This window comes from Dendropsophus ebraccatus, unplaced genomic scaffold (assembly GCF_027789765.1).
Source record: "Dendropsophus ebraccatus isolate aDenEbr1 unplaced genomic scaffold, aDenEbr1.pat pat_scaffold_1247_ctg1, whole genome shotgun sequence".
Taxonomy (NCBI): domain Eukaryota; kingdom Metazoa; phylum Chordata; class Amphibia; order Anura; family Hylidae; genus Dendropsophus; species Dendropsophus ebraccatus.
This window is the reverse complement of record NW_027208664.1, coordinates 23,105-46,297: the sequence shown is the minus strand read 5'-3', so window position 1 is coordinate 46,297 and position 23,193 is coordinate 23,105. Positions and strand designations below refer to the sequence as shown.

The window sequence follows — 23,193 nt, the reverse complement described above, 5'->3', positions numbered from 1 at the left end:
GAAGTGATCCACCCAGTGTTGGTACATGGGGTGGCATTTCCTGACATTTCTGTGTGTTCAGCTTTCCCTAGGAGGACACCCAGGTTATTTTGGAAGTGCTGTGCAGGATTTAGAGGACGTGATAGGAAAAAAGAGCCGCCACATGAAATTTAAGTAATGAGGGGAGGGGAACGATGAGATTGTAGTTGATTATGAATCTGGCAGCAGATGTTCTATACAAATCTAGCTCACTACATCCCGTCTGTTTCCATGGTGACAGAATAAGTAATTATTGAGCCCAGACGCTCCCTCTTCTTCCCCCTCTCCCCAACAAGGTGAAAACTGGAAATGAATTTGAACTCTCTCCCTCTAAGCCGCTGTATGTCACGTAAGGAGGGGGAAGTGCAGCAAGGCAAAGACACAGCTGTAATTTAGCGTGGTGTGATCAGGGGAGAGAAACAGTTTTTTTCTTTATTATTATGGAGAGGAAAAGGTCTCTGAGGATCCTAACCAAATAGGCAGGAATTTCCCTGGAATGGAAATTGCCTGTGATTGGGTGGTGTAAGCGTGCCCCTGCCTATCACATCACAGCTGCTCCAGCAGTACAATAAACATAAGCACGGCTCCACGCTCTGCTTTTTGTACTTGAACTGTACGCCAGTTGTAGATGCACATAAAAGGGACTCCTCATCACATCACATGAACTTGCTGAAGCCAGGCTTCATCTGCCATATTATACAGCGGATGTGGGCACATCATCGCTAGAAGGAGGAATACTATTACACCGCACTATGGATCAGTGGGATATGTGTAAGTACAGCACACATGCCGCCTGCTAGTTATGCTGCCAGAATTACAGGAAAACATCATTTGACTGAGATGGTGCCAGAAAGTACGGGGCACATTGTAAGCTTTGTATGACCTGTTTACAGTGAATTGCTATTATATGATTTGATTTATGTATATTGTTATGCTAGAAAGCAAACAGCATGTATAGTCCATCTGCAGATTTATCAGAAACTATTGATTATAGATATGCTGGTCAGTTACAGTCCCACGTAAGAACAGATGCTGTAGTGTGGTGCACATGTTGTGGCTTTTGGTACAACTTCAGTGTTATTGAATGTAAGTGAAAAATCAAAGGCTAGCGGAAAATACACTTGACAGAAAACCATTTTATTTATTGTATTTTAAATGGTTGCCATAGCTAAAGCTAACAACAGTAGTGTACAATGTGTGAACAGCTATGCGGAGCAGGCACTCTTTGTCTTGTCAGTAAAGCGGTGTCAGAGCATTGTTACCAGATCTCCTAATGCTCTGTTCCTATTATGCCCCCTTCCCTTCTTCTGTCATTTCACTGTGGCTGTTAACCCTTCCAGTCCTGGACAGAAGTCTAGTTTAATTTAATCCCTTTGTGTCCTGATTTTTTTGGCTTGTGGGTATTTCCTGAATATGCACACTTCATCCTTACAAATACATTTCCTAGGAAGCAATTACGGATAATAATGGAGAATGTTACTGTAGGTTTGCTGTGACTAATGATGCCATAATGATAGTTATCCAAAGATGTAGCAGGTGAAAAGAGGTGGAAAGCTTTGCATGATGGGAGTTGAGTTCAGTCGAGTAAGTAGATTATTACCTTGTGGTTTTGTGTTTCTTTTGAAGTATCATTCACTTTGTGTCAAGGGCTCTTTGGGTTCTTCAGGGAATGGCACGTGTGTTTGTGTGTTGTTTCCGCATACTTCATGGTGTAATGTTTCTGATATATTTTCTTACGATTGTTTGAAGTTCCGATTAGAACAGCTTTGAAGTTACACAGCTTTATGGAGAGCTTTGTGATATTCACAGCATTACTGAGTCCAATTATCACATCATATGTATATTAGAATTGTTATTTCATAGCACTCCTGCTGACAGTATAACTGTATATGTTGGATAGGCATCCTATATTATGGAAGCACTTAAAATCTTTTTTTGCTGTAGGCTTCTCTTCTCATTTCTATGTAATGGTATCTTTGCTTATAATCTTCCAGTGTGATATTCCTTTACATGGACAATGACATTTCAATGTGAAATAAAATAATATCACAATAAAACCAGCTTCTTGAACATTACGCTTTTAGAACTATCTGGAAAGCTTTGCTAAACTTTCCTGTGATGTTTAGATGGTTTTCCTACACAACAGACTATGAACCAGAGAGCGATCCTCTAAGGTGTCACTACTTTGACTCTTGCGCCAAGATAAATAGGAGAAACATTGTAGATTATGGAGCAGTACTGTCAGGATGTGCCCCTTTGTAGCTTTGGCAGAAAAGTGGTAGCAAAGCTTGATGAACACTTGAAGCAGGGGCACCAAAATGCTGGTCTCTGCCCAAAACCTTGTATGTGAATGTATTTGTCATACAACAAGGAAAAGTACATTGATAAATCGGTCCCATGTTCTCCATACATGAAGATAAATTTATTAGTGAATTGATTTTTTTTTTTTTTGTAGAATTATAATTGCTGTACGTTTCCATCATAACCGTAGATGAAAGTATACTGTGCGTTTGTCTATATGGGTAAAAGATTACATAACCCTGGAATTTCAAAATGCAACAGTTTTATCATCCTTATCATCTGTAATATATACACACACACACAAAAAAAAACATTGGAGGATGCCAGCAGTCACACCTGATGCCAAGGTGTAAACAATGTAAACCAAAAAAGGCAACATGGAGAGACACAAAAAAGGACCAATGTAAACCAAAAAAGTACTGCAGCACTCCAAAGATGCAAATCAACAAAGTGGTTTATTTGCCCTTGAAGGTAAGTGCAATGTTTCAGCTCATTCCTTATGAGTTTTTCTGACACAGTGAACACCCCCCCCCCCCAAGGTGGGGCTTTTTAAATACACAGCAAGCCAGTAAACAATCAGTGCAAGAGCATCAATGTGTAAAATTAAGTACATATATAAAATGTATGTAATTGTGTCAATCAATATACATAGTTGGATACATTAGTGAACCAGCAAAGAAGTGTATTTAAAAGCAAATAAGCATTAATCAACCATTCAAATTCCACTTTTGAATAGTGGCTTGGCGCTAGTGGCTTTCACCCGGTCCAGAACATCAGCTGTGAAAAGTGAGTTACAGAAAGATATGAAAAGATAAAAAAGTACCCCTGGTCACTGGAATAACTCCAAATGAATAGCGTGTCAGATCTAGTGGAACACACCGCCATGTTCAAATGCAACAGTGTGCCTGTCAGTAGATGGTGCACATGCGCATAGAGATACTAAGAGCCAATGGGAACAGGCATTGGGTGTACACATGATGTTATACTGCATGCAGTCATAGAAAGTGGGCGGATCAGGGCCGGACCTCCGTTCAACAGAGAATCGTAGTCGTAGACACACATTGTGGCTGAAAATCCAACAGGACCCCAGCCACATGTGTATCTGTGGTAATTGGTGAGCTAAACCACAATCTACATAGTGTGTTATCAATATGTTGCTCCCCATATCGCCTAGGTCCCACAGCTGCGCCTCTTAAGGGTTAATTGATTCTTTAACATTTATGGTCCCTACATGGGTTAATTCTCTGTCGTACGGAGATCTGCCCACTTTCTATGACTGCATGCAGTATAACATTATGTATACACCCAATGCTTGTTCCCATTGGCTCTGAGTATCTGTGTGTGCACGCGCACCATCTACTGACACGCACATTGTTGTGTTTTAACTTGGCAGTGCGTTCCACTTGATCTCACATGCGATTCCAGCGACCAGTTACTTTGTTTTATATTTCTTCAGATTTTTCTGTAACTGACTTTTCAAAGCTGATGTTTCGGACCGGGTGAAGGCCACTAGCGCCTATTCAAAAGTAAAATTTGATTGCTTGATAAATGCTTATATTCTTTTAAATACACTACTGTGCTGTTTCACATATGTATCCAACTATTTATATTGATTGACACGATCATATACATTTTATTTATGTACTTGTAATTTTACACATTGATGCACTTTTTTTTTTTAGCTTTATTCACTAATTGTTTACTGGCTTGCTGTGTATATAAGAAGACCCTCCTAGGGGTTTGTGTTCACTGCTTGAGAAAATGGATCGAACTGAAACAATGCACTTACCTTCATGGGCAAATAAACCAGTTTGTTGGTTTGCATTTTAGGAGTGCTGCAGTCCTTTTTTGGTGTGTGTGTGTGTGTGTCTATATATTGTGGATGGATGCCATATATCCCTCTCCTGCTTCACATTGATGAGGGGCGAATACTCCGGAACAGCTGTCTGTGGATTGATGCCTAGCCTTGGTAACCCTTGTCTTATGTCATTACTAGAGATGAGCGAACCGGGTTCGGGTTCGAGTCCATCCGAACCCGAACTTTTGGCATTTGATTAGGGGGGCTGCTGGAGAAAGCTCTAAGGTTGTCTGGAAAACATGGATACAGCCAATGAATATATCCATGTTTTCCACATAGCCTTAGGGCTTTATCCAACTTCAGCAGCCACCGCTAATCAAATGCCGAAAGTTCGGTTAGACTTTGACTTATAGGGGCCATCCTGGTGTTTCCCTATTTAGGTCCCAATTAAGGATGGTCCGAACCTGCCAAGGTTCAGGTTCGTATGAACCCGAACGCTCGGCATCAGATTCCCGCTGTCTTGCCACTCTGTGCAGCGGGTGGATACAGCGGGAGGACCGCCTGGAAAACTGGGACACAGCCTATGGCTCTGGCTGTATCCCAGTTTTCCAGGCGGTCCTCCCGCTGTATCCATCCTCTCCACGGATGTGGAAGAGAGCGGGAATCATTGCCGAGAGTTCGGGTTCGTACGAATCCGAACCTCGGCAGGTTCGGACCATCCCTAGTCCCGATGATCGCAACAGAGTTAGAGTCTTAGGGGCTGTGTTTCAGGGTGGTTTGGTGTTCTCCCCACTGGGAGGCATCCCTCGGCAACAGACTTCCTTCTCTGGAGAGAGGGATATCTGGCTATTCCCGTGTTTTGAGACTCACAACCGAGGCTCCACTGACCCTTTCTTTACATATATATTTTGTAGAGGGAAATCAGTGGAGACTCTTAAATGAGTACCCCATTAGATTTTTTTCACTGATCTCCGCGAGCTCAGTGATTGTTGTGTTTTGTTGATATATATATATATATTTATTTTTATTTTTTTTCCAATAGTTAAATATACCTTTGCCACGGAGTCTGTGCTACTAAACTAGCTACTTCTCTTTAAGGGCATGGGCCGTTGAAGCAAAGGACTAAATGCATTTGCCTTTTTTATTTAATTTTGCCAGTTCTTTCAGTTCAAGAAGCCTGTTTTTATTTAGTAATAGATCCACTTGTATAACAGCAATGACATATAAAGCTTTCTTGAAAGGTTTCTGTTGTTCTAGCATTTAGGTTTCATTACAGATCATGCAGTGATTTCTTATATGGAAGTTGGCCTGTGCTTATGTCCCATAGATCTATCCGTATTTGCAAAGTTCAGTAAGTGGGTCTAATATGGTCTTTTTACCCACAACCACCACAAATTGAATCATCTTATATCCTCCATTGTAGTAGACGAACATCTTACTATGTTGGCGGATAATAGAACTAATACATGCTGTTTGTGCAGCGCTCATGTACAAAACTCAGCCCAATCTCATGGACCTAGATCTGAACCCATTCTAGATCCTTTTATTTTTTCAGGACTTTCCTGAGGGTTATCCAGTGCTATAAAAACATGGCCACTTTCTTTCAGAGACAACATGACTCTTGTCTCTAGTTCAGATGCGGTTTGCAATTAAGCTCCATTCACTTCAATGGAACTGAGCAGAAAAACCCCGCCCAAGTTGGAGACAAGAGCTTGGCTGTCTCTGAAAGAAAGTGGCCATGTTTTTGTAGTGCTGGATAACCCCTTTAACTAATATAGTATTACTACTTCCTGGCACTTCTACACAGAAGTTTGCACCCAGGTATCACTATTTTATATTAGGATTATCCAAAGGCAGTACTGCAGGGTGGTCTAATTATTCTGCTTTCCATCACTACCTCTCTCCCGGTCATGGTACTACCCACCTATATGGAGTGTATTACCAACCCACAGCAATAAATCAAGGTACTGTAGGTGTTTGATAAAAGTTAAATTCTGGTTGCTTTAGGCAAGTAGGCCACTTTTCGCTCTGAAAATTTGGTAAATTAGGGCCATTGGATGTACACATACACAACTGGTAGCCAGAGGACCCCAGACAGCCCTTCTTTGCCTATAGTGCCTGATTTAAAGCTCTCATAGAAAAGCAGACACATAAGGGTGCAACTGCTTTCCCCGGGATAATGCCTTCTTGCCAATAAAGAGGTTAGTTTTTGTTCTAACCTGTAAGCTAAATCTCTAAGATAGATAGATAGATAGATATGAAGTATAAAGATGTAAAAAAAAGAAATCAATATATATCTGTTTACCTTTGACGTATTATTTTGTAGCTTAGATACTTAGCTGTAGGGCAAGGAGACATATGGTACCTTTTTTTTTTTTTTGCAGAAATAAATAGTACTTTTAAGTGATTTTAAAGTGACTCTGTACCCACAAGCTGACCCCCCCCCCCCCCAGACCACTTGTACCTTTTGGATAGCTGCTTTTAATCCAAGATCTGTCCTGTGGTCCGTTCGGCAGAGGATGCAGTTATTGGCATAGAAACAACTTTTAATTCTGCAGCGATGTGTCTAACGGCCGGGGCTTACATTTGTATATGCATTAGGCTGGTACACCCTCTCTGTCCTTCCTCCCCACCCTCCTCATCATTAGGAATGCTCCTGGCAGATTGCTTCCTATTCCCTACCTGTGTGCATAATGAACATGGGCTGGATCGTTAATACACCTGTGCAAAGCTCAAACAGCAGTAAATGTTCCTGGATCATTCCTAATGATGAGGAGGGTGGGAAGGAAGGATGGAGAGGTGGTGCCAGCCTAATGCATATACAAATGTAAGCCCCAGCCGTTAGACACAGCGCTGCAGGATTAAAAGTTGTTTTAGGACAATAATTGCATCCCCTGCCGAATGGACCCCAGGACAGATTGTGGATTAAAAGCAGCTATCCGAAGGTACAAGTGGTTTGGGGGGGACAGATTGTGGGTACAAAGTCGCTTTAAGTAATATGTTTTATTAGACAACAAAGCCTCTTTCTGAACTCAAAAAGCTGTTTTGCAGCGTCCTACCCCATCTGCTTATCCGGCAAAACCATCTTCATCACAGAAGACTGGTTTGCTGAGTCCATTATAACCTGTTGAGGCAGGAGGGGCCGAAGAAGTTAGTGAGGAGGAAGAGGACATAAGCAGCTCTGCTGTTTGGAGACTGTCTGGGCGCACAAAACACTGGATTCACAGGTCAGAAAAGTCAGTGCTTATCTGGAAATTTGATTCGATGCATTTTCTTGACCTAAAAGCTATCTAACAGTGTCAGTGGTTTGGAACATGAATTGCAGCAGACAGATTCCCTTTATGGCTGGGTTCCCACATTTAGTTTATTTAATGCAGTTTTTGAAGCAAAAGCCAGGGCCTGATCATAAATAAAGGACACATATAAATATTTGAGCTCTTTTTGTAAAGTTATAGTTATTCAAAAAAAGTGAATAAACAATACACAGTGGTCCCTGTCCCTCAATTTACAATGGCCTCATGTTACAATATTTGCCTTTCTGGACCATTATAAGTCATAAGTGCATGCAGTGTAGTATCCCCTCCCTACAGTACAGTATAATACTATATGTACTGTACTGCTATCTACCTGTGCCAGGATGAGCTACTCCTTTGAGCACCAGGTGAGAGCGGCTTCATTTTATTTTTTAGGAACCCTGTGTGATCTGTATGGAGACCTAAAAATGCTCTGCTCCTCTACATAGAAAGTAATTTACAGTAGCTCTTTCTGACTGTTGTATGTAAGGACTTGCTTTATCCATATTTTACAGCTTATTTTTCTTTAAATCTTTTTTTTCTCATTTTGGTATGGGATACTATGGGGGCATCAGTGGGAAAATTACCAGTTTTACATACAGTTATGGTCTTAACATTAGTCTTGGTGTCAGCACCAAACAAATGATGAATGACTTTGTTGTCATTTGATTGTTGCCTGCATTCAACCCCTAGACGCACCAGGACATTGCCCTGGCGTCGCTAGGGGAGGTCAGAGGGGGGTCGCGCAGCTATATGCAGCCGTGCCCGTTAATTAGGCATTTAGATGCTTTTAGATTGCAACGCGATCCCCGCATGTGTACCGGGCCGGGGTCTGCGTCATAATGGCGCTGATCCCGGCTCTGCATTCTATTGCTCACGTCTGCAGCAGCCGAGAGCAATAAAACACTGATCTCATGGATCTGTGCAGTATATCTATACTGCATAGATCTCAATGAGAGATCAATGTGGCTATATGAGAAGTCCCCCAGGGGGACTTCTAGTATGTGTGTGTGTGTGTAAAAGGAAAAAGATGTTTTTTTATTAATTAAAAAAAAAAAAAAAAAAACCTCCCCTAATAAAAGTTTGAATCACCCCACTTTTCCCATTTTATAAATAAAAATAAACAAATAAACATGTTTGGTATCGATGCGTGTGTAATCACCTGAACTATTAAATTATCACATTCCTGATCTTGCACGGTAAACAGCGTAAGCACCAAAAAATTCCAAAGTGCAAAATTGTGCATTTTTGGTCGCATCAAATCTAGAAAAATTGTAATAAAAAGCGATCAAAAAGTCGTGTATATGTAAACAAGGTACCAATAGAAAGAACACATCATGGCACAAAAAATGACACACCATACAGCCCCATAGACCAAAGAATAAAAGTGTTATAAGCATGGCAATTGAGCAATTTTAAGGAACATATATATTTTTTAAAGGTTTTAATTTTTTAAAAGCCATCAAATAAAATATAAGTTATACATGTTACATATTGTCGTAATCGTACTGACTTGAGGAACATCTATAAGATGTCAGTCATACCCTAGGGCAAACGGCATTACCCCCCAAAATAAAAAAAAAATTGTGTTTTTCTTTTCAATTTCACCACACATATAATTTTTTTTCTGGTTTCACGGCATATTTTAGCCAAAAATTACATCTGTATTTGCAAAGTACAATTAGTGGCGCAAAAAATAAGGGCTCATCTGGGTCTCAAGGTGAAAAAAAATGCATACGCTATGGCCTTTTATACATGAGGAGGAAAAAAAGAAAATGTAAAAATGAAAACTGTCTGTGTCCCCTAAGGCTTAAACAAAGCGATTATCAAACGATTAAAATTCAAACGATATAACTGTAATTCACACGATAAAAATCCCATGTAATAGGGCCCTAAGCAGCTGTTGGATTATAACGATTACTGGATCCTTGATTACGGATCAAGACGATTCTGCAGTATCCAGTTCCTGACTTCAGGATAATTTAAGTCTTGTTCAGATCTGTGTACTCTCACAATCCGCTTTAATTTTAAAAATATGGAAAATGATGCATACTAGGTTACCCATAGAGAGACAAACATTTTTATTCTCCCATCTCATTCGGAACCCATTGTCATTTTCTCCTGTCAAGCTTTTCATAAAGACTGATTAATGCAATAAAAGAAGCTGTCAGACTTCTCCATTTTATATTAGTTTGTGTACTGTTACTCTGTTATTATATTCTTTGGTTTAGTGGATGTGGTTTGTCACTGTTTAAGCTGTCGTAAAGGTACATAATCATGTACTTACTGTCAGAGTTTGCAGATTGTAGTTGCTCCTACTAATGTCTTGTTAGCTTTTTGTATTACTGTATATTTCTGCGTATAAGACTACTTTTTAACCCAGGAAAACCTTCTCAAAAGTCACGGGTTGTCTTTTACGCCGGGTGTCATCTTTTCGGGCGGGTGCTGAAAAACTTCAGAACCGGACTGGAGATTCTGCAATTGCCACATATGGTGGGGGGAGCTCAAAAATGGCCGCATCCCTGTCGTATGTGGCGACCATATGAAGGGCAGAGCAAGCTGCAAGCAGCCGGGGCATGGAAAAAGAGATACGGTAGAGTGGCTCTGTGCCCAGAAAAACACACACCTTTCCCCCATCTGACCCGTCCTTGTATCCTACCAGTATTACTGTACCTCCTTCTCTGCCTCTCAGATCTCACTGCTCTCTGATGTTTTTTAGTAATTTTTATTTGGTGTACGCTGGAAGAGGGATAGTCTTATATGGCGAGTATATCCCAAACTCTATATTTTAACTGGAAAAGCTGGGGGTTGTCTTATATGCCCAGTCGTCTTATAAGCCAAAAAATAACAGTATTAAAATAAGTCTCTGTTATGTTGAATTTAAAGGGCACTCTGGTGCTAAAAAAAAAATTGTCTGCAAATAAGTAAGTTATCCAAGTTCTCTGTGCACTGCTTTCCTAATGCTCATATCCGTTTTCAAACTTCCCACCCTCATAAAAGTTGTCTAGTTTCTTAATTTTGTGTGACATCCCAGCAGCACCTTGGTATCCCCTTATGAGATATTATATCATTGATTGTAGTCATTCCCCAGGGTTTGGCGTGCTTTAGTCTACACATTCAAATAAGCCCTTTAAATGACTTACAATAATGAGTGTCAGTGTACATGCCAGCATTCACAAGCTTGGCACAGTACACTGTTACATGGCACTGCCAGGACAGTCACATAGCATTTCATGTGGGTGGGAGGATTTGAATCTACACTGCAGGAGAAACAGGGAATGCCAGGATGTGTAGTATAGATAAGTGTTTCCCAAGTTTGAAGTAAATTACATTTTCACACTGGCAGAGTAGAGTCAAAAAGGTGCTACTAATGTACATACTTGTGAAATAAGCTCATTATTTTACAAATAGTTCACAAGTATTTAGGTAGGTACTAAGATGACCCCCTGGGGCATTTTTTCCTGGTGTCAGATGCTTGGTGTGACACCCGGGGATTGGTAAGAGTAATAACTCCTCTTGTTATTTTATGCCATTGTCAGATAATTTTAAAGGATTTCATGAGAACAGAAAACCTCTAAATGATATGGATGCCTTTAAATACCCTTAAAGTGCACCCCTTAGCTAATTTGGAAAGTTTTGTAAGCTGCAGTATCCCTTTCATTCTTATTTTTTTTTTTTTTTAAAGCGCCCTTAATTCCAGAGCACTGTGCAAGTGATAAGGGTTAACACACAGACTGTTACAAAATCGGAAAACTATTTACATGAGTAAATTAAATGTCAGACTTGTACATAGGGATAGAGAACCCTGCCCGTGAGGGCTTACAATCTACAAGGTAAGGGTGAAACATTAGGCAAGGGGGCTGCTAGGCAAGGTGTTGTACAGTTGAAAGTTATAGCATTGTTTTAAAGAGGGGGCGGGGGTCAGGATGCTTTTGAAGGTCTTGATGGTGGATGAGAGCCGCATGTGTCAGGGTGGTGAGTTCCAGAGTATGGGGGAATCTTGGAGGCAGTTGTGGAAAGTAAGGACAAGGGAATTTGGTTGTTAGAAGATTGGTGGTTGCTTGGGGGACGGTAGTGGGATATCAAGTCAGATAATTCTATAATGTTACACACTTTATTATGTCACCCTCACTTGAGACCAAAAGATATATTACATACATGCATGAGTCATTTTTATCTTGTTAGATATTGTATGCTGCCTTTAGAAATAATAGTACACTTGTACAGTTTGATATTCTATAGTAAAAACTGAACACTGAGTAGATCTCATCCAGAATTAGGTTTAGCCAGTCAAAAAAAAAAAAAGACTGCCATTGTCTGTTAGTCATCCCAGAGTTAGGAGGAGGGGGCTTCAGAAGAATGAACCATAAAATCATCTCATTTCTGCTGCTCAGGCAAAGAATACTAGGCAGCTATAAGAGAAATACAGTAGTTGAGCATTATAGTAGCATAAATGATCCTAGGAGTGAAATTGAGCAAGTCACCCTTTTACTGGGACTCACAGACGACACCATAAATTAACATTTATGACCGTGAGCTAGGCTGACAAAGAAATTGGAATGTGCCATTGCCAGCGCTTACAGAACAAATGAATCAAAAATGACTAGGAGACAATAGATTTGCTGATTTGTGTAGTTGATGGAAAGAGCCAGATGATGCTCTGGGCTCATGTGGTCTCACACATTCTGTACTGGTAGAACAGCAGCAGACAGCGTGAGCATAATGGAAATGAAACAGCAAGGAACCTCCTGGAATCAACAGGACCTATTGATTAGCAATAATCTCAGCTTGTGCCACGTGGTGTGGCTAACCTGAATATCGCCTATAAGAACTACCAGGCAACTTAGAGTTTACACATACAAATGCACTACGAACAAGACATTTCATATGGTCTTTGTACTTTAAAGCATATATTTATATTTGACTATATTACATTAGTGGATTATGTAGATGCCTACTACAAAGAACAAGTGCTTTGCTGGCTTTTCTTTTAAAGTAGTAGTATTGCAGGCAGGATTTGTGACAAGCCTTCCTAGAATTATTGTAGGATGCAGTGCACAGTTTCTGAAATACATCCCTAGTAAACCATTTAGACCTACCTTTAGCAAACCAGACAGGATAAATAATGGAATAACTTAAGTAACATGCAGTATATTTCAGATCTCCAGCTGTTGTCCCCCTTATCTATAGAAGTAGACTTCAGTGTGATGTCAGATTTATTGACAGACTTGCAGCTTGACAGCAGTATACCATAATGTACTGCTAGGTTCTCAAGTGGGGAATCGCCCTGCAGGTTCATGAATTTGTCCCACAACTATAGGGAACTATTCCTATAATAGCTTTATATTATATCATGGTAATGTAAACCGTTCCATAGTAAGTTGGTAGTTGACTGTTAATATGTTGTTATGCCGTATTAATGTTCCTTATTATATATGTTCCTTCCCCTTATTCTGGTATAAGGACCTTTTGATTTAGTACTGCAGGAGTAATCTATTCAGACACAACAGAGAGCCTTTACCAATAGCATGTCCTTTACCAATTGTGCATTTTTTCATTAGCCATAACATTTAAATTACCTACTTAATAATGTGTAGGTCCTCAGCTTGCCGTCAGAGAAGCATTGGATTTGCAATGGCAAATCCTTGTTGTGCATGGCCTAGCAGGTCTCTCTTGTGTCCAGGTCAGTGAAGGAAGACTGGAGAGCTGAACTCTGGTACATAGGGAAGCAGAGTTACCAAGAGCCACACTGCCATGCACTCCTAGGAAATACAGCTTCCTCAGTGTGACAACACATGACCTGTTGGCTACTTGCGACTGGAATATGGCAGCCAATCAGCATGTGAGTTTGCCTACATATGTGTGAGCTGATTGGCGGCCGTATGCGTATGTTTTTACTCTGTCACATGGTTAACACAGGTGCCTGCCAACTGAAAGTTAGAGCAGTAAGTAAAGTTATATTCATTAGTAGTGTACAGTGCTCCATAGCCTATTTTTTTTTATTTATGTTGTTACAAATGTGAGGTGTGAGCACTGAAGAAATATGTTTCTATTTAGCTACCATGCTATCCATGTAGCAGGAAATCCTTGTAGCTTTACTAGTTGTATACTATGGTTGTGGGTATCTGTTTGCTAATGCAGCCCTGTAGAGGGCATGCACATAATTCCCTATACCCAGTTGAACTGGCTCAGTGTCTGATTACCCAATATCGCTCACATACACACCAGGTTCAGACTTCATAGGAAGCCAATTACCCTTTCAGTGTGTAGACATTAGTGGATAACAGTGTTTGTCCCCTTAAAAAAAGTTATAAAAGCTATGCAATAAATGATATGCCCTTCAAATGGGGGCAACAGAAACGCAACTTGTCACACATGTATATTAACAGGAAGATGCAGTTACAAGTTAGGCCATGCCGTATGTGGTTAGGCCACAACTGTAATGTGCAGCTCTTTTGCTATTTTACTTTCTATCTTAAAACATTTGCAATATTTAGAATAAAATGTAATATTACAGCTATTCCCACAGTTTTTGAGGAATTATATGAACCCTCTTTCTTTAATGGGGCCATGCCGTGTATATCCACACTTTCACAGAACATTTGCATTTACATAATTTACATCTCATATTCTTCCTAATTTGCCCAAGTTGATGTAATAAAGTATGTTTTAAAAGAGCTGACATAACATAGAGCAAAGGAACCAGCTCAGCATTAGAGGCAGTGCAGAGAGCCAGAAATGATGTAATAGATGACTGAACAAAGCCAAGACCAATTGCTTCAGCACCTTGGACAGAAACCAAAAATATTCCTAATTACTTAAGGTAGCCTTCACATAAGGCGTGCCCCCTCCTTAATTTATGTGTCTCTCCTGGTCATATCTAGAGATCGGTGGGGGTTTTAACACTCTGACCAAAACAAAACTATTGATATCTCTGTGACATGTCAAAGATGATTTGTAATGATAGGAACACTTTAAGATCCTTTGAGTCTTGCATCTACCACTCAGGCACATGACATGTATATAGCTGTTGTCCAGCCATGCAATGTAGACTTCTTCCTTGAGCCCCAGTCATTTTTAGAAAGATTTTTCTCTTGAATTTTTTTTCTTTTGAAAATGTCCTTTTTTGTACACCTCTTTTAAAATTTTATATAACTAATATTAGTAATTATGTGCCATTTGTAGTAATATATTACATTCTACAAGCTGAAAAAGATATATACTAGATATAAACACACATTAGGTGGAAAACACTAAAAACACAGGAGCCCTTTTTACTGATAAACTGGGCGGTGGATATTATGGAAAATATTTGGGCAAATCTGCTTTTGGAGAGTACTAAGGCAGGGCTACACTGAAGATGCTTCCTCATCATTCCTAAACAAAATTTTATATGACAGCCCTCATGAAAGGGGTGATCCAGGCTTAGAAGAACATGGCTGCTTTCTTCCAGAAACAGCTCCATTCTTGGGTGTAATTTTACAGTTCAATCCACTGAAGTGAATGGAGCTAAATTATAATTTGACACACAACCTGGGGACAGGGGTGGTGCTGTGTTTGCTAAAAAGTACCACTGTTTTTCTAGTTCTGGATAACACCTTTTAATTGCTAGTGGACAGTGGGTGCACAATTAGCTTGCTTCTTAGATGACAAGCAGATGGTTAGCATCAGGTTATCAAATATAAACATTTGACCTGTCCTATGTATACTATCCTCTAATTTGGTTACTGCAATGCAGAGAGAAGGACAAACATGGAAATGAGAGTAACTGGCTGATTAGAGATTCTATATATAGGGGGAAATTTATCAAACATGGTGTAAAGTGAAACTGGCTCAGTTGCCCCTAGCAACCAATCAGCTTCCACCTTTCATTCCTTACAGACTCTTTGGAAAATGAAAGGTGGGATCTGATTGGTTGCTAGGGGCAACTGAGCCAGTTTCACTTTACACCATGTTTAATGAATCTCCCCCATAGTGCTCATCTCAGGGATTACTACTGTCAGTACTTTGGAACTGCTGGGCAAAGGTGTCTGGCAGCAACAAGGTACTGAGAGTGGTTTTCACAGCACTGGCAAAGTGACCGGTTCCCTTTATGACTGGATAGTCAACCTGTCTCCAACCTGTGGTCCACTTCCTCGATTTCAGGTGAAATGCCAAGACCTCTCTAGCAGGAGTTCTTTCTTATAGCATTGCCTATATATGACTGTACTCCATAATTCTTGTTTTATTATGTGTTATGTGTCAAGAAGGATTTTCCAGAGCCTATCTGTTACATGTCCTTATAGAAACAGAGGTAAGAATAAGCATGACATATTTGACAGCAAGGGAAAAGAAATTCAATATTTCCTCATAATGTTTCCCTATAATTTGCTGGTTATTTTCCCCTGCCCTCAGTTCACCTGCGGTGCAGTCTTTTTTGCCTCCGTCCTATCTTCCATATTTAGCTCTTAGATTGCTTCCTATAATCTGATGCACAGTCCCCATTTTTCTTTTCTATCTTACATTAGCAATTTAATTCTGACACTTGATACATATCCCAGTCTCTGACTTATTATTCATGACACATTGCTGCCACAGAATGTCCTTGTTTTGAAGTACAGAAGAAGTTTCAGAATTCATGACATGTTTCCCTCGAAGGAGATTTTGTTGCTGAAAATCTGACCGTACTTGCCATGGGTGACAGCACTCTCACTGGCTGCTTAGGATTCAGCTCTAAACTCCATACTACCTTATTCCTCATGTGTGGATCACTGTCTGTCTGTCGATCAACATTTTCATTGCTGGGTTTCCAAATAATAATGGGGTAATCTTTTGACTGTTAAAATATTTTCCTTATGTTTTTTACAGGGTTTGGAATACTAGCAGTTTACACAAAAGGCGCGCGTGTAAATAAGAATCCGCAAATGCAGGGAAAACTAGGGAATTTATGACAAATACATCTAATATAGGAATTCAGTTTAGTTGACAATTACAGTTACCGCTGATGTATTTTGTTACTGATTCATCTGGGGTCAGTCAATCCTTCTAAATATTTATGTGTCAGTCTCAATCTAAATATTTAATATATGAAATGCTTGCTGAATGCAGACAAATGATACACACACACAGCATTTTTGTCCCGTCATGTGAAAGACTGCATGCAGGGGCGTAGCTAATGTCTCCTGGGCCCTGGTGCGAGAGGCCAACTTGGGCCCCCCCCCCCTCCTTTCACGACAAAGTGATGCTATTGGTGTGTGTATATATATATATATATATATATATATATATATATATATACACACACACCAAGACAGATATTACCACTAACACCAGCATATTGGAAGAGAAAGTATTATCACCGTACATATTACTGCCATACTGTTACCGACCAAATCCTGTATACTGAGACCTATATTACCAGTAATACCAGTATATAGGAAGGAAACATTACTGCCACACCACAACCACTACCATCACCACCATATTGTTACTGACCAAATACAGCATACTAAATCACCTCATCCAGTCATATAGAGGTGGCCCCAGCTCTACACAGGCTCTATACACCATATACATTACAGTGCAGATATATCAGGTAACTCACAGGGGGACGTCTTCTCTGATCGGAGTTCTTCCCTTTTCATTTTCTTCTCCATCCGCCCTGGGCCGTTATGAGAACTTCTCCGAGCCACGAATCCACAGAATCTGCCAGACAGACATATTAGTCTCCTCACTCTGGCACCATCCTCATCTATATACACACTGCACATCTGTATTGTCCCCTTTACACACTCCTTTAGTGGGTAGCCTGACTCTATGTGACCCCCTAATAATATATGCCCCCCTCTGTGTATTCCCTCTCCCCCTATGTTGCCCCCCCCAAATAGATGGCCCCTCTCCCCCCATGTTGCCCTCCTTATAGATGGCCCCCTCTCCCCCCACCCTCCCTTATAGATGACCTCTACTCCCCCCTCCATATAGATGGCCCCCTTTACCCCCTCCCTTATAGATGGCCCCCTCTCTCCTCACCCTCCCTTATGGATGGCCCCCTCTCCCCCCACCCTCCCTTATAGATGGCCCCCTCTCCCCCCCTCCCTTCTAGATGGTCCCCTTCCCCCCCCCTCCCTTATAGATGGTCCCCTTCCCCCCTCCCTTATAGATGGTCCCCTTCACCCCCCCTCCCTTATAGATGGTCCCCTTCACCCCCCCTCCCTTATAGATGGTCCCCTTCACCCCCCCTCCCTTATAGATGGTCCCATTCACCCCCCCTCCCTTATAGATGGTCCCCTTCAAACCCCCCCTCCCTTATAGATGGTCCCCTTCACCCCCCCTCCCTTATAGATGGCCCCCCTCTCCCCCCCTCCCTTATAGATGGTCCCCTTCACCCCCCCTCCCTTATAGATGGTCCCCTTCACCCCCCCTCCCTTATAGATGGTCCCCTTCACCCCCCCCCCCCCTCCCTTATAGATGGTCCCCTTCACCCCCCCTCCCTTATAGATGGCCCCCCTTCACCCCCCCCCCTCCCTTATAGATGGCCCCCTTCACCCCCCCCCCCCTTATAGATGGTCCCCTTCACCCCCCCTCCCTTATAGATGGTCCCCTTCACCCCCCCTCCCTTATAGATGGCCCCCTTCACCCCCCCCTCCCTTATAGATGGTCCCCTTCACCCCCCCTCCCTTATAGATGGCCCCCTTCACCCCCCCTCCCTTATAGATGGCCCCCTTCACCCCCCCTCCCTTATAGATGGTCCCCTTCACCCCCCCTCCCTTATAGATGGTCCCCTTCACCCCCCCTCCCTTATAGATGGTCCCCTTCACCCCCGACCCTTATAGATGGTCCCCTTCACCCCCCCCTCCTCCCTTATAGATGGTCCCCTTTCCCCCCCCACCCTCATAGATGCCCCCCTCTTTCCCCCCACCCGTACAGGCTGATAAAAACAAAACTTAACTCACCTGACAACACGCTCCCACGTTGATCCTCACTCCTTCGGTCTGTCCCCGGCTGCTGCGCAGCTGCCGGGGGTGTCGCGTCTTATCCCCGGCAGCGCGCGCATCCCAGAGCTCCCTGCGCGCCGGAACCGGAAGTCAGGGCCCAAGGCGCGCAGGGAGTTCTGGGATGCGTGCGCTGCCGGGGATAAGACGCGACATCCCCGGCAGCTGCGCAGCAGCCGGGGGAAGACAGAGTCGGACTCTTGTGACCGCAAGCAAAACAATGCTTGCGGTCACAAGAGTGATTGAAAGGGAGGGCCTTGCGGGGCCCTGAGGGCCCCGCGGGCCCCCCTTTGTGGCGGGCCCGGTCGCGGCGGCGACCCCCGCGACCACGGTGGCTACGCCACTGACTGCATGTATGTAGTTGTACTCAGTTTAGTACTTGTCTTTCTCTAAACATGGGAACTAAGGTAATATCTATCGACTTCTATGTCGACCAACTTGGATCCAAATCTATAAAAAATGCATTGAGGGTTTAGAGCATCTGAATGAGGAAACCATAGAACATATCAATAATAAGAGCAAATGATAAAAGCTATGTGAACAATGTATTAAAGACGGTCCTACCTTTAAAAAAATATATATATATTTGGCAAGAGTGATCATTTGATTTAAAGGGGCTATCCAGGGATTAAAAAAAAGATAACCCTCATCCCCTGAAGTCATTACGCCACATTCCGGATTATCCCCAACATTGTACAGCTATTGAGGAAGAAAAAGGGCTGTGGTTTTGACGACGTTTGGATTATATTACCAAGGCAGTTCTTGCAAAGACTTATTTCATCAGCAGCCAGGGAGTAACCAAGATAAGAGAACCATGCCATTCACATAAACATTCTTTTAAACCAAGGATAACCCAGTTAGGAACAGTAAGTAAAGGAGAATTCCCGCAAAAATAAAAAATCACCTGCAGGCAGGGTGTGTCGGGGCATAATGAAGAATGTATAATTGCCCATCTCAATGTCTCCCACAGCACTGCTCTCTGACAGCCGCTGCATGTCATTTTCTTCCAGCTTCCTGGTACGTCACGTTAGCGACTCCTGCTGCTGCAACTCCACGACCCAACTGACAGATTGTCCATTCAGCCAGTCAGTGTCCTGTGCCAGTCACTGATTGGTGAAGCAGGCAATTCATCAGCCAGGTCATGACGTTGCAAGACCGGCAGGGGGCCAGAAGCTGTCAGAGAGCGGTAAGGGTATGTGCACACTATGGAAATCACACGGATAACTTGCCACGGATTCTGCCGCTATTCCCCATGCGCTCTGCTTTACTGTCTGCCAGCCCCATAAACTCCTTGCTATGGTCTGGCGGATTCTGTTCATTCTTTGGGCGGAGGGCGAAATCCACCTGACCACAGAATGGAGTCTATAGGACAGGCGGAAATTCAAGTTGGTGCATGGGGGAGTCGAGCGACCAAATCCACAGACGTTATCTGTGTGATATCGGTAGTGTGAATATACCCTAAGGCAGTGCTGTGGAATAGAGATGGGTAGGTGTACATTCTTTATTATGTTCCCGCAACCTCCTGCCTACAGGTGATTTTTTATTTTTGGAGGCTTTAACAGTAGTGGGGTCCCTCTTTTAGTACCCTGAGATCTGTTAGATTTCAAGGTTAGGTGGTTACAAAGATGACCTTTCACAGTCAAGGAGGGGTTTTCCACACACAACTTTTTAAAGGCACCATTTTTTTATTTTTTCTACAAAGAGTATGGATGTTTGAATGAGGCCTAAGGGCAAATATTCACCTACAATTGATCTTTTGTTTATTGCAGGCAGACAATTGGTGTACCTGTTTCAAGTATTTCTGTTCAGGAGTAAATATATTTTACAAGTGTTCATAAAGCATACCTAATTTTACTAGCCATTTTCTTACTAGACACATTAAGGGTACAAACGCACACACCGTATATGCAGCAGATACGCAGCAGATTTGATGCTGTGTTCAGTTATTTAGATCTAATCTGCTGCGTATCGCAGCAGTAAATACGCTGCATATACGGTGTGTGTGTTTGTACCCTAAATGAGTCTTTTACCTACATGTTAACTATGGGCATAAACTTTATCTGCAGCAAGAGAATTACTCTCCTAATTGCCTCCATGTGCGTTTTTTTCTTCTTCAGTGTACATCTGTAGAAGCCAGGTAATCAGGGTAGTGATGTTAACCCCTTAATCACATGGACAATTTTCATTTTTGTGTTTTCATACAGACCCACAGTCTGTATTCCGTGGTCAGTATAATTACACATTTTATATTCCTGTTTCTATAACTTTAATTTAATTACTACCTATAAAAATGTATTTGCTTCAAATTTCTTTATTCTGACATTTTTTCCCATCTATGGGGCGCTATGAGGGCTAATTTTCTGTGCAGTTTCTGTCTATACCATATATTATATATTTGCCAATATATAATTTTTGCAATTTTTTTTTTGTTTACACCATTCACCTTGTGAGATTACTAAAATTATAGGTTAAGGGCCCTACTACACCAACAGATTATCTGACAGATTTTTTAAAGTCAAAGCAGGAAATGTATGTGAAAAGAGAAGAAATCTCAGTCTTTCCTTTAGTACCTGTTCCTAGTTTTGGCTCAAAAAAAGCTGTCAGATGACATCTGTCGGTGTAATAGGGCCATAATAGATTAGATATTGTGGCACGCATTGATACCAAATATGTGTATTTGAACTTTTAAGAACCTTTAAAATATGAGATACCGGCATGTTTACATAATATACACTGTGATTTCTATTTTCAAAAATATAAAGAATACTTAAAAAGTTACTTTTTTTTTTTTTTTTTCAGAAATCAATAGTCCAGGTGATTTTCAGAAACTTTGTAATTGGGTTTATTAGGCAAATATGCCATTATCTGCATTCAAAAAGTCCCAGGTCCCCCCTCCCTCCTCTTTTCCATTCACTGCAAAATATCAGCTAATTGTGACTTGTTGCATCAGACACAACCCTGTCTGTTCTATAGAGAGGGAAGGGGGAGGAGGAAGTTAGTCGGCAGCAGAGAACAAATGATTACACAACATGGAGGTGGGTGACAGTGGTATTCAGAGGTCTGAGAGGTCAGTGCTGACTGTCAGAGGAGATAGCCAGGTGATTAACTGTAGATTAACTCTTTGTTGTCCTGTTTTGATGCCTCATCTCTCTCCACCCCTCCCCTCTCCATAAGCAAGCCATGAAGACAGGGGGGAGAGCTTCATGATAAAAATGCATTTTTTGGCTAATAAACCCATTTACAAAGTTTCTTAAAATCGCCTGTACTATTGATTTCTGAGAAAAAAATTAAACGACAATGACACTTTAAAGTGTTAATGCTTTAGAATATAAAAAAGCCTCATGCACACAGTAGAGCTGTTCTTACTATCTACTAAATTAAGAGGTGCTGCATAACCAGGTTGGGCCTTCCCTTGGGGACCCCATACCAGCTGCATTATCTGACACTGTATGGTAGATAAACCCTTGTTAGTTTTTCATATGGCTGTATTTGTGGTCTATATTTCCTCCAAATGTACAGTACGTGAAAGAATTATTTTGTCCACAAATAGAGCTATGGAGGAAAAAAATGTGTGCGTGTCATAGAATGTGAGTGTATGTGAAAGAATGTGCTGTGTCATTTGAGAACATTTGAGGCCTCCACAGTATATATGAGGTTTGCAATATTTTTTATGTACTACATAGCAAGTCTCTCCTAACATATTAGTTGTAGTAAATACTTTCATAATACATAAAATAATTAAATATTCTGGAGCATCTTCTCTTGGGGCAAGTTACATCTGCGAGTAAAGGTGATAATTAGTAGTCCATGTACAGTGTCACTCACTTTGAGCAAGTTTTGGCTATTGTACTATCCTGAACCCTTGGAGTACACCAGAAACTGGCATAGAAAGTCTGCAATTTTTAGTTCAGCTGATCCTTATGCAAGAGTTGTCTACTTCTATTTTTTTTTTTTATGACAGAATACTGCGGCACTGTGGACATGCAGCAGTATTTACAAAGGGGACAGCTTTCATGGGAGGGAAGCCTTGATTTACCTTTTAGCAACAGTGTGGATGATCTTCAGTAGACACACTGGCTTAAAGTGTGCTTGTGCACATCCCAGCCTGTTTCAGGTTCTCTTCCCTTCTCCTGCACATAGCTTTCTGTATTTTGTCTGATTTACTTGTTACTAGAGACAGACTAATCCTGATAACAGGCAGTAAAGAGCAGATTGCTGAGAAGTGAGACACCTAGTGGTCACAACTTTAGAGCTGTTTTTATTGGCTAAGGAGACATTTTTAGTAATGATTAACAAATGTGTAGCAAATAACATAGGTTATAAAACATAGGGAAGTTGTTGAAAATGACAGTGAGCATTTAATCTGCCTGGTCAAATAATTGAACTGTAAAAGATGGTGTCAGAAATATTACAATACATTGGCTACAATACAAATGTCTTATTATTTTATGTCATAGCCCATTTTAAAGGACTTTGTTTACTAAATTGCTCAACCGGATCAGCAGCATGTTTGGATGTGGTGGAACTATAAAAATGTGGATGCTGCATTAAAGTAGCTGAAATTTTAGTGATCACCTTATTTCTTTTCCAGCAATCATACTCACTGCTGCCGAGCACTGTGATCTATAAAGTCTGCTGAAAGACATCTATTTCTCACAAAGAAGTAAGCTGACAGCTTAGAATGCTGATTTGCAGTTTCCGCTAAACTAAGTGGCGTCTACTGCAGCCATTAATCTGCCTCACTAGAATGTCCATCAGTCGGACTTTTCCATCCTCATAAGCACTTTTAAAGTGGTAGTTAGCTGATCTTTCA

The 23,193-nt window shown here is 41.4% G+C and overlaps 1 long non-coding RNA gene across 1 annotated transcript in view; it reads left to right on the top strand.

The window, feature by feature from the left end:
• Positions 1–650: 650 nt before the first annotated feature.
• The window catches only part of LOC138775015 (uncharacterized), a 40,699-nt gene continuing 18,156 nt past the window's right edge, over positions 651–23,193 (top strand). The window contains exon 1 of the long non-coding RNA XR_011360461.1: positions 651–789. This is a non-coding gene — a long non-coding RNA (uncharacterized lncRNA). The remainder of the gene's footprint in view (positions 790–23,193) is intronic.